Source organism: Felis catus, chromosome B1, assembly GCF_018350175.1.
Source record: "Felis catus isolate Fca126 chromosome B1, F.catus_Fca126_mat1.0, whole genome shotgun sequence".
NCBI classification, from domain to species: Eukaryota; Metazoa; Chordata; class Mammalia; order Carnivora; family Felidae; genus Felis; species Felis catus.
In genome coordinates this window covers 83,903,038-83,916,113 of record NC_058371.1, presented here as the reverse complement: position 1 = coordinate 83,916,113, position 13,076 = coordinate 83,903,038, and the positions used below count along the sequence as shown (strand labels likewise).

Here is a 13,076-nt window from a genome sequence, read left to right as displayed (position 1 = left end):
AGTGACTAAGGAAATCTTCTGTGGGTATGTTTAGGAAAAAACAGGGAGGCCCTGGGCCCACAGGCATTAGTATTGGACAACCAGAGTTCGTATTCAGCCTGGTCACTAACTGGAGGTGGGACTTCCACTGCATTGTTCACTATTCTAAACTCAAAATTTCCTCATTCATGAAGCAAGAGAATACATTTTATTGTGAGAATAAAATGTGACTACTCAATTAAACTGCTTAGCACAGTGCCTGGTACATATTGAGTGCTCAATAAATATTGACTATTAATATAATTTTTAATGTTTATTTATTTGAGAGAGACAGAAGGGGTGGAGAGGCACAGAGAAGGGGAGAGAGAATTCCAAGCAAGCTCCATGCTTTCAGTGCAGAGCCTGACTCAGGGCTTGATCCCATGACCCTGGGATCATGACCTGAGCCAAAATCAAGAGCTGGACACTCAACCAACTGAGCCCCCCAGGCGCCCCAAGCTATTAATGTCATTTTTATTATAGTTACTATAAATCAGTGAAATTTCAGTACCAGTTAGAGAAAATGAGGACATGTGGAAAGCAAGATGATTTTGAGGTTCAAGCATAAGTGATTTGAAATTTTCCTCATATTTTAAATTCTCCTTCCTATGTTTTGATTGGGTACAGCAAAGTTAAAATTTCTTAACATGGTATCAAGATCCCCAAAGCCAATCCCTTACCTAAATGCAATGATTTTCCTATGCCCAGACATTCTATTTGTTTCCCAAACAATTCTTGCAATACCTACTCAAAGAGGTGCCATTTGGATCAAATAGTGAACACGTTAACTCACATTTTTTGATAACCTGCTGGATGCCAGGCACTATTGTTATACACAGGAATACTGAGAAGTATGTTCTATTTGTCCCATTTTGCAGATAAAGGAACTAATGTTCCCATAGTTTACATGAGTGCCAAAAGTTTGTTTTGATGTTAGGTAAGTCTAGTTCCAGTCCCAGGCTTATTCTAACACACTTCATTGTCATTGATGTATATTAGTACTCTATAAGCAATAAATATTCTACAAATTTAAATGTAGCTGGATATTTAAGGGAAAGTTTCAGTTGCCACAGAGTCTTGTCTCAGGTCCTAAAATTGAAGATGGTTGATGATAAATGTTCTCGACACATTCTAAAGAGAGTTACTAGACACCCCTACCCAGACTTACTGAGATAAATCTAAACCTGTCTTTACCTTCTTTCTTTGTCACCTATCACCAGTTCATCTAAAGTTGGTAAGATAATTGGGCTTTTTAGGAAACTTGCTAGCCTTGAAGAGAGGAAGATTGGGATTTTCACCTCCCCATTTCTAGACTATGTTCAAGAAGCATTCCATTACAGAAAGAGATAGCTATTGGGCATCTAAAACTCAGGGTTTGTGGCAGATTATAAGAGCACTAGACAGGGGAGCACTTTTAACCTGTAATGTTTACAACTGTTCCTTCACCTCTGACTCCTACCCCCATTCCAACCATGGAAGACCCATAACAGCAGAGTTGGGAGAAAAAAAGAATTTTAAGAACAAAATGGAGGAAAAGTGAGCAAATAGATAACACCCTCCCTTCCTTCCCCACTGTTGGTCTGGGGAATTCTTGCATCAGAATTCAGCTGGAAAGATGGGAGTAGGCTTAAGTTGAATTAGAGATGAAAGTTATGATATATGATTCTACTGTAATTTTAATATTAGAAAATTCAGTTCTAATACACAATGACTATTCTTCCTGGAAAGATCTGGGATCTTTTTGAGATACTCCCCAGTGACAGAGATGGGAAATTCAATGAATTTGAATATGCCGTGGCAAGAGAAATAACAAGGCTATTTCATGATTATACCTTATTGACTGGTAACATAAGAAACCATTACTTCTCCTCTCTGCTTTTTCCAACATTGTTCACATATGTTACCCTCTTGAAATTCTGCCTAGCGTCTGGTCTTGCCTTCTATGGTCATGTTTCCATACCTTTCATAATGTCTCCAGGTAAACTAATATTTTCTTCTGTGCTCCCATAGCCTTAAACTCCATCCATCATTCAATATCATATCCTAGACTATAGTCAGACTCTTGTGAAATAGTGAGTACTTTAAGGGTGTGGAATCTTGCCTTTTAATTCCCAGTGCTTAGTACAATATCTTGTTCATGTTAAATTATCAGTAGCAGCTGATTAAATTACTGTGGAATGAACTGATCATTGAAATCTGTCACAATCCAGGACATTGGCATATCTTCTGTGTCCCAGTACCTCTAGAGAATAAATCTAGAAAACTTCCCCCAGGCAGCAAAACACTTTCTGTTTTTCTGAGCACTTCCCAGGTAGGGGTTAAGACAACTCTGACACAGCTGAACAACTATGAAAATAGAGACCCAGGTGTCATCCATGTATGAAGCAAACAACTATTAGGCTCCTACTCTGTGTTAGGCTTTAGGACTAAAAAATAAGGAAGACAGCACCTGCCCTGTTCTTTTAACCTATAATGTTTACAACTGTTTAAAATGGATCTCAGTTTGGAAAATTGATGATCATCATTTGCTGAGAGCAATGGTAGTTTAAACTCAAAACTGATGAATCTCTGGTTGTAAGTTGTCAGCTCTATAAAATGAAGATATGGAAATTTAGGTAGGCATAAGCAAGGGCAATAAACCAGGCCACGGAACCAACACCAGATCCTTCCACAGACATATTTAACTGAGTGTGTGTGATGGTTGCATAAATCCCAACCCAACCACTGACTTAAAAATGACATGTCCTAAATTCATCCTAAGTATAAAAGCATTTTTGTAGCCATCACCTGAATGGGTTTGCCATCCTCATCATCTTGACTAAACTTCAGATAGGTTTCTTTCTGACTACAAGCCCCACCCTACCCCCCCAACTTCTTTTGTCATAGAATATTTTCTTTAAAACACTTGTAAATTCTTTTCATTAAAAGTTTATTTATTTATTTTAGAGAGATAGAAAGAGAAAGAGAGAGAGAGGGAGAGAGAGAATCCTAAGGGTGCATGCCCAGTGCAGAGCCTGATGCAGGGCTCAATCTCACCAACTGTGAGTTCATAACCTGAGCTAAAATCAAGAGTCAGATGCTTACCGGACTGAGGCACCCAGGTCCCCTATAATTGTAAATTATTTTTCCAGTCCTTTAATATGTAAATCTTCTCCAACCCTCTTGCCAGTTTTACAACCCTGGAATATTTTTCTCAAGAATCTACAGGCCATTATTTTGAAATGTAATCATTAATAAAGATAGTAACCCTATCTCCCAGGCTCTGAGGGTAGGTAGGAGTTGAATCTGCACAAGCATCAATTAGCAAACACAGATGGTCTAATCACACTGCACATGGACCAACCTCCCCACCAAGGTCTCCCAGTACTTTTTCACTAGCTCACCCACGGTCCTTAACAACTCTTTCCCCGTTTGTTTCTGTAGAGTTGAGTTCAATCTTTCTTCCCTATTGCAATACTTTTGATAACATTCTTCCTTGTTTAACTCTGCCTAATGCAATTTTTCCTTGGAAACCTCTGTATAGAACTTTAGCCATAACATAGTGTTGGTAATTGCCGTGATTAGTAAAATAATAATAATAATAATAATGACAATAATAATAATAAGACCATTTCTTGACATTATAAACCATGTTTCCCAACCAAGGGTAATTTTTGCCAAAGAAACCACTTGGTAAAGTCTGGAGACATTCTTGGTTGTCACAACTAGGGACAGAGAAAGGAGGAAGTTTGTTATTGGCATGACTACATTTCACAATGCACAGGGGAATCCCTCATAACAAAGAATAATTTAGTGCAAATGTAACTAATACATAGTTGAGAAATCTTGCTATAAACAATCAGGATCCTAAGAGCACTCTTCTCTAGGTCTCAGCCTGGCCAAAGAAATTAGGTTGTGCCAAAAGCCTGCACCAAATTGTTAGATTAGAGTTAAAAAAAAAAAGGCAGGTAAATAAGAAATAATTATAAATTCCTCTTGAAGATAATATTATTGAGAAACATGAGAACCAATAAAATTTAAAGAATATTGAATTATTAAGCTAATACCAAACGACTTTGTATTTTGCATTGGTGTAGAACATGGTCCACTTGTTGACAGTGTCCAGGTTCTATTACTTCCTAACTGTGACAATGTGAAACAGGTACTCAACTCTCAAGGCTCAGTTTTCTCATGGCTTAAAAGAGGAATCAGGACCCCTGCCTCGTAGTACAGTTGTAAAGATGTAGCAATATAATGCAGGTTCACTACTTAGTTTGGTATCTGATTTATAGTAAGCTCTCAGTATATACTAATGATTTTAAAACTGCAGTAAGAAAGGAAAATAGGGATCCCGGAATTGACTACTTAATAAATAAAGGAGGAAATAAGTGACATCTAATTAAGTCCTAAGTTTATCATTTACAATTTTGAGACCAAGCTAACTCTTCAAACACCATTATTTTTATAAGAATTTAAGATCCAGATAATCCAATTTGTAGGCTTGCTGAGCCACTTTGGACTCATAATCACATGAAGGTATTTCCTTGTAAGAATCTAATTAGATGTTTAATTAGCCTATATAGGCTAATGAGCTGCCACTCTGCCATTATCTCCTTTAGAGGTTCATCTCAGCCAGTTTAGGTACACAGTAATAACTATGGTTAATCCAATATAGATTGCCACTGCCTCTCACCGTCTTGTTGACAGAAGAATGGCTTTCATTAGCCCATCGCTCCCTTGGAGAAATTGCTAAGTTTTCAGATGCTCTCCTAGCTGGCAAGTTAACTCAACAGGTTACCTAATTTATTTTTCATTTACTCAAAAAGCAGTTGTTGCAGCAATAATAAAGAACAGACATATATCTAATTCACTTGTGACACATTTATTTCCTTTTATTTGGCAAGCACACACACAAAAAAATTAAACACTTTCCCTTCTCCCCTTTCCACATACCTACAAAACCCGTATCAGGACAAACTGGCTTTAAGTGGTTCTATGTAAATTAATTTGCCTTATATTGTAATGTAAGGCTCTAGTGCATGCTCATCAATTGCACACTGAGTAATAGACTTTAGCTATTATGCCTTATTTTTATTTGTCCCACATTTAGTCCTTCTATTATTTATATTTGTCTTATGCCTTACTGGAAATATGCTAAAGATTATCTGAGTTTCCCAAGAGCCACATTTTAAATTTACAAATACATTAGTACATGAGAAGTTAAAGCATAAAATCCCTTAAGTCTCCACTCAATAATATACTACTAAATCAATATATAAAGAATGTTTTTTAAATCACCAAACTACAGGAAACTAAGTTTAAAAACAGTGGATGTCTTCCCCTAAATTTTTTAAAACTAATTTCTCCTTTAAATAGACTTGTCAGTTCCAAATTGAACATGACTTGGGTTTCTAAGATCCTGGGAAATGAAGAAAAGCTTGTTTCATTTTCCAGTCTTACATGAAGCAGAGTTGTATTAAAATTTTCAAATTTCTTCCCTCTTCATGAGTTCCGGAGGGTACATTTTGGTTAGTTCAATATGCTATTCCTACTTTAACCCTCTCATAAGTTCATTTTTCAATTTATCCTAAAATTTTTAGTCAAAGAATAAAACCTTTGAAGTGCTAGTCCTCTCTAATGTACTTTGGAAAGGGAAACATTAAGTGTAATCCCAATGAAGTATAGATCAGGACATAATGCTAAGTAGAACTTAAATTATTAAGAGTGGCACAGAATTAACCTTTACAATAACCTTAACATGAGGGCAAATGATCTGTCTGACATTCTATCTAAAAGGGAAAACCTTTTATACTCTGGAAATTATTTATAGATATTGTTTGGAAGGAGCTTTTCTGTAAATTAGTTAGTACCAGTTGTGGATCTGAGTTTACAAAAGTTAGTTTGGAAAACAGTACCATTGTCTAAGTAGGAAAGAATTTTAACAGTTTAAATCAGTGGCTCACAACCTTGGCTGCCCATTGAAATTATCTCTGGAGCTTTTAAATACTCCAACACCCAGACTCTACCCCCAGATCAGTTAAATCAATATATCTAGGCTGGGGAACAAGGCAATAATATTTTTTAATTCTCCCCAGGTGATTCCAAAATGCAGCCCAAGTTAAAAACCAACGCTTTAAAGAAATGGAAGTTTTAATAAAAATTACCACTGTAACATAGAGTTAAATGTAATATATGGATATATTTTCATAAGTGAAAATACAATTAGAGTAGAAGAAAGAATTATCTCCCACCCCCTAACTGCATTTAGAATGAGGTTTAAAGCCATTACTAAAGTAGATTCTTAATTTTTTTCTGCTTTTCTTGTGACACTCCAGCAAAACATTTAGATCATTTATACATGTGTATATGTAAGTTGATGCAATTTGATTTGATATAGCTATTTATACGACTCTAAAAAGTGAAGGTAAATATTAATTCAATTGACTCTGAATGAAACAGAAGATTCAGTCACTGTATACAGTGACCTACATTTACCTATAGGTAACTTTTTTCCTCAAATGTAGAACAAAAATATGAAATTTGTTATATAAGAATATCATAGTATAACAGAAGAAATCACTTTTGGCTCCATATATTAAATCTCATAAAACAATGCCATGACTAGTATATTAACTTATTAACAAGGAGTTGAACATGTTTTAGCACCACACTAGGCCCTGGAGATACAAAGTTTCTGAAAAAAACATGGCTCCTGCCCTCGTTGATGTACAGTCCAGCTGGTTGACTTGTAAGCCAGGCTAAAGGTTTTTATTCTTTGTTTTTATGAATATAATTTATTGTCAAATTGGCTAACATACAACACCCAGTGCTCATCCCAACAAGTGCCCTCCTCAGTACTCATCACCCATTTCCCCCTCTCCCCCACCCCCCATCCACCCTCAGTTTGTTCTCTGTATTTAAGAGTCCCTTATGGTTTGTCTCCCTCTCTCTCTGTAACTATTGTTTCCCCTTCCCTATCTATACAGCCACCATACACCCAAGACATTATTAAACATTAGTAGTATATCAACTTCCAAATGAATTACCATCTGTCTATCCTAACACATTTTCAGAGCATCTTGGTTGATATTCTATGACTTTCTTTGTATCCTATTTTTTTGAAGACCAAGAAAAGATTGATAATGTAAATATTACTTGTTAAATTTGTAGGTTTATGCAAATATATATATATATAATACATGATTCTAATATCCAGCCCCCCTGTTTTTGTTTCTTTATTGAAGAAACAGATAATAAAAAAACAAATAAATAAACAAGATAATTTCAAAGAGTTATTCTTGTTTTAACACTCATGGGATTCCGAAACTAGATTTGGAGCTGGTTAGAGAGGGGAGGTGCTCAGAAAGATATCCACTTCCAAGTAGAAAATGTTTGGTCTGAGATTTGAATGATAAGCAGGCATCAGCCTTGTGAAATGCTCAAGCATATGCAAATGCAAGAACAGTGGACTAATACTACCTTCCAGGAAATTCTTAATTACCTGGAAAGGATCTTCATGAAGGTACAGGCAAAAAGTAAGCAAGCCTTGAAAATGTCACTTCCTTGCAAATTGTCATATGGTTTCCCTTGAATCAGATCTCAACCTTTGTTCATCTTATCTTCAAAAGCCACATAGAGACCAATTTTTTACTTCTCACCAATCAAAAGAGAACTGATATAACCAAATTGCTCCTCAAATTTCTAAGCAAAGATATAGTTAGAACATATGATAGAATTAAACTTTGTGCTGCCCTTTATTTTTACCATGAATTTTCCATGATTATTGACATTTCAAATTTGTGTTACTAGTATTGTTGTTGATAATCTTAGAGCTGAAATGTTCCAGCCTGTACAAGTGGCTTAATATTGGAGTTAAGAACATCAGCTATGGAGAGATTCTAACAGTTAAGACTTTACCTAAGGCACTTAGGCTGACCACAATTTCCTATTCCGATAATAATAATGTGAGGGTGTGTTTGTTTGTTCTTAGAGAGCATGAGCCAGGGAGAGAGGCAGAGAGAGAGAATCCCAAGCAGGCTCCATGCTCTCTGCAGGGTGTGACCCAAGGCTTGATCCCACGACCCTGGGATCGTGACCTGAACCAAAACCAAGAGTCTGATGCTTAACTGACTGAGCCACCCAGGTGCCCCAATAATATGAGTTTTAAAAGAGGTGGTGCAGAGAACTCAGTTTAGAGTCTTACATGACAAGCCTAAGGAAGGTAGTGGGGAGAGAGATTGAAAGAGATTGGGGGGACGCAGAGGAGAAACCACACATGCACACACATACATATACATGCCTTGAGATTATTTTAAATATTTTGTGCATAAATATTTTAGTAACAAAAACAAGGCTTCTTTTAGTTATGTCCTCAATGGCCTCCTGAAAGTGTATTGCTTAGAAGGCTGCATGTGTTCTACTGACCAAGGAGGACAATCCATCAATTTTTACTTGGATGGATTATACACTGTGAGGTTTGGGAAACTTAAACTCCTAAACTCCATTAACTCTTGGTCACGGATGCGATGTCAAATTTCAAACAATCACAGTTGGGCATGAAAAAGAAATGCCGAGGGTCTTCTCAATCTTCTCAGTGTTTCCTTCTATTCTCAAAGTTCCCACTGGGGGACTCCCTCCACACTTAACACAGGTATATTCAGGGAAGACCGGCTGAGGCCCAGCACTCCACATTTGAAACAGAACTCCCAAAGGCAGTGGGATGACAGAGTCCTGCCTCCAAGGAAAGGAGGGAATTCAGAAAGAAACTAATAAAGTAGCTTTCACACTGTCCTTCTCAGAAACCCAACACCCCTCAGTAGGAGTTACTTAGGAGTGGGGAAAAGAGGGCTAATCATGTGGGCTTGAACCAGAAAGCTCCATTTTCCTGTGATATGTATGAATATAAGCATGTGATGATCAAAGTGCTCTATGGCTGAACAAAAGCTTGTAAACCACTGAGCCAGTAAATGTGAAGGCCCTTTGTAAACTGTAATGTGATTTACAAAAGCTAGTTGTTAATATTATTAATCCTGTTTCTTGGTTCTTGTGAAAATTTAAATGCTTTGTTTTATTGGGAAATTGTTTAATTAGATAATAAATCTCAAGAAAAGGCATTGTTCCAAGTCAAAGATTTATTCCTGACTCTACCAATCTGTGCAGCAAGTACATTTAAAATGTTTCCTAAAGAGATTCATTTAGTGGAGGAAACTGGAGCACTTGACTAAACTTTTCCATCACAAATTTAATTGACATGGGGTCAACCCAGTCAGTCATCTTCTGGAGTGAAGAAATTCACCACCCTTTCTGGATGTTATGAGAATCTTCAGGGAAATGTTTCCTGCCTCCTTTGGTTACAAGTGAGGCCCCTAAGGATCTCCATTTGATTACTGCAACCTACATTTTTAATCCCAGGTTATAGCCACACACTAAAGGGATATTGAAAAATAATAACAACAGGAATCCAAGTTGACTCAATATACATTATTTGTCCTAAAAATGAGCATTACAACTATAGGATACTGTGTGGGACTTAAGTCAATAATAACAAAGTCATGTAATGCTTACTATACCCTGGAAAATTGTCTAAGTGCTTTACATATATTAGTTCATTTATTCCTCACAACAACAACCTTATGGACTTAGCACCATAATTCTTCTTTAATGATACAGCCTAGAAAGAGTAAGTCAACTGCCAGAGGTCAATGTTGGAGCTAGGATTCAAACCCAGGCAAAAGTTTCGAGAGATAATCACACAATGTTTTAATTTTTAGTTTCAGCAAGATCAGGAAGGAGAGCATATATTTTTAAGTGAATTCTGTCAATTATAAGTATGTGCTTGATATCTTCCTTTTGCCCCTTTTGCCCCTCTGAATCTGCATCCCACATTCTTCTGTCACGCTCTGTGCTCCAGAGTCTGACCTATATGGACAGCATCATTAGGCTTCCAGCTGGATTTGGTACTAGAGATTAGAGATCAAGGGAAGAGTGAGGACAGCATATTTATTTTCCTGTTTCCTCCCAGTAAGGTCACTACTGGTCAGCTGCATCCCTCTGTTGAAACCACAGCACTTCAAATGACTCATTTCACTCTGGATTCTGCTACCTCTCCCTTTCTCTGCCCCTTAATACCTAAACATAACAACAGCTCTTTACTAGTGTAGTTTCTAGGACACTGAACCATATTTGTTATTTTCCCTAAATCCTGATCACATCTTTGTAAATAGGCTTGTTATTAAACTTTCCTCAAATTAGGAATCTGAGCAGAAATTCATCATTTTATCTAGTTTACAAATGACTTGACAAAAAACAAATGCAGAATAACCCTCACTATCCCCACTTTCCACCCTCTACAAAATAGACCCAGGAAGTAAATTCTAGAGTTATCCAAAGAGAGCTCCATTACTCCTACTACATGTCTATATGAAAATTATTTTTTTAATTTTATTGATTTTTGTAAGCAGCCAGGAATTGAAGACTATAAATAGAAACATATTTTTATTCCAATAATAGTCATTGGTCTATTAAAGTATCCTGAGTGTCAAGGAGCAAGGCAGTAACAGACCTATTCATGCTGGGTGTTGATCTCTTTGAGGTGAATGACCTTACTGAAGCCTTGACTCAGGTGTCATAAATCAGACACTTAGCCTAATTAAGTATAAAAATACCTGATGCTTTGCAGCTGATAATACTGGACACTGGCTTCCTGGAACCAGGTAGTAAAACATATCTAGGAAATGTGATCCCATGGTGCATAAAGATACCAGGTGCATCCTTGTTTCCCCTTCAATCTAATTAGCCATTCATCAGAAACAATGTATGTTTGTGACTACATCTCGGCCTCAAAGACAGTGAGCATCTGAACCGACCTTAACATCTCTTATTCAAAACACCTCAATCTGATCTTGTCTTTTAGTTGAACAGCTCATCCTGTGGTGTAAATAGAGATTGTTTCCATTGAAAAAGATGTAAGAACAACATCCTGAGCCATAATTCTGAAAACTATGGTTACCTGCCCTCTCTTCTCCCTTAATCCACCTTAACAGTGCGATAATTCTTCACTGTTCCACTCCTGGTTTTCACGTTGAAGGTCTACCTACAATTCAGCTGACTTGGTTAGAATGATGCATTTCCTTTTACTGTGACTTGATGTTCGTAAAGTTAAATGTGCTTGGAGGTAAATTACTGTCTTTGTTTACAAACCTCATTGTTTCATCATCAGAATGTGTCACAAAAGTCTTAAAACCTATGAACTTGTACACCTACCGTGGAATAGATGCAACATATTGACATATCTTTGAATCACAGTTTCATAGAACAATGGCTGGAGATGGATGCAAATACATTGACCCATTTCATTAATAAGTATCTGGGGAATCTTTTGGGTTACTTCTGGACTGGCAGGAAGCAATGACTATGACCAAAGATTAAAAGACAAGAAACCTGGATCTTCCTTTTCTAATTCTAGCTCTGTCACCTTCTTATGTATGACACTAGAGCTGCCCCACCATAGAATAACAACTTTCTTCATGACCTAAATTTCAAAGTCATTGGCATGAATAAAACTGTTTTAGATGTACAGACAGTAATATAAAAAAACCTTGTGCTACTTCACCTTGCAGAAATCAGTCAGAAATTATTTTAAGTGATTGAGGTACTCATTGTCCTGAAACAAAGTCAAGATACAGTGTTTTATTCAAATTATACATGCTATTTCTTTTCCTCCTTACCTATAGTAGCCAGACTCTAGGGTGTTCTCCTCCAATAACCATCACTTTCTGATATTCACACACTCACATAGTTCTCTCCCACACTGGATACCTGTATATCCAATAAGATATTGCAGAAACAATATTATGTGATTTCCCAGGTTAGTTCATAAAAGCCATTTGGCTTCTGCCTTGTTCTTACATCACTCACTCTGGGAGAAACCAGTGAATATTCCCATATGAATAGGGATATATACCACATGGTGAGAAAGTGATACCTCCTATTGGAAGTCAGCCTGCCAGTCATGTGATTAAGCCATCGTGGAAGTGGATATTCACACCCCAGTCAAGCCTTCACATGAATGCAACTCCAACTTACAGGTTGACTGTAACTTCATGAAAAATCCCAAGCCGGAATCACGCAGCTAAGCTACTCCTAAATTTTAAATCTACAGAAACTGTATAAGATAATAAATGCTTGCTGGTAGAAGTAACAAGGATTTGGGGAGGTAACTTGCTATGCAGCAATAGATAACTAAATACTAACTAAATAGATAACTAAAATACTCTTCATTCTGATTTTCTTTTATACAGGGTTTACCTTTCCCCCCAACCCGACACACACACCCATTTCTCAAGCAGGAACTCCATATAGGTATGGCAAAATGGCTAGGAGCAACAGGAGGGCATGTCCACTTTGACAAGGACACAATTTTAGAGAATTAATACTCTAAGATATACATGTCCATAGTTGTACCTGTACAAATAATAAAGGTCCATCTGAAAAATGTCCTCATCCAAGAAATTGTTTACAAAAATAAATGCTGTATATTTATCTTCATAATGTATATATAACTCTATTTTGTTTGTAACAGAGTAGATTATTCCATTGTCTTATAATAGCATAAGTGCTATCATTAGAATACTGGTGATATCATTTTATTACTCAGACAGTTATGAGTAGTGAGTTAATGTCTTGTCCTGCCATTAATTCCTGTTAACTGCCAGAATTGAGTCATATTATTTCAGTTGATAGTGAAACAAGTGAGTTAGACTGTTAAGAGGAACATCTGGCTAACATACTGCAAAGGTCTAGCAGTGCACTTAAACCAAATAGGAGTTTCTTCAGTGGCAGAAAATTTTCAAACAATTTTTAACTGTAACGTTACTCTGATAACGTGATTATATGATACAAAGAGTATCATATGATTATATGATACAAAGAGTGCTAAAGTACTAACCTACCAGAAGTACCCAAAGCAGATAATGTATCATTCCTCCCCACTTGCCTTCCCCTCTCTATAAAATCAACTTATCATGAACATTTCAGTTCAATTTTAGAAGGTAATAAAATTAAAGAGGATACACATTTAC

The 13,076-nt window shown here is 36.7% G+C and overlaps 1 protein-coding gene across 9 annotated transcripts in view; it reads right to left on the bottom strand.

The window, feature by feature from the left end:
- Window positions 1-13,076, bottom strand: part of INPP4B (inositol polyphosphate-4-phosphatase type II B) — a 764,537-nt gene that overhangs the window by 431,181 nt on the left and 320,280 nt on the right. For 3 of the 9 annotated variants that reach the window (XM_045055820.1, XM_045055819.1, XM_019828925.3), the window contains exon 1: window positions 11,006-11,165. The exons of the other annotated variants lie outside the window; for them this stretch is intronic. The gene's annotated coding sequence lies outside the window, so the exon portion shown is untranslated. Of the gene's footprint in view, window positions 1-11,005; window positions 11,166-13,076 lie in introns of those variants that run through there. 9 annotated transcript variants of the gene reach the window in all.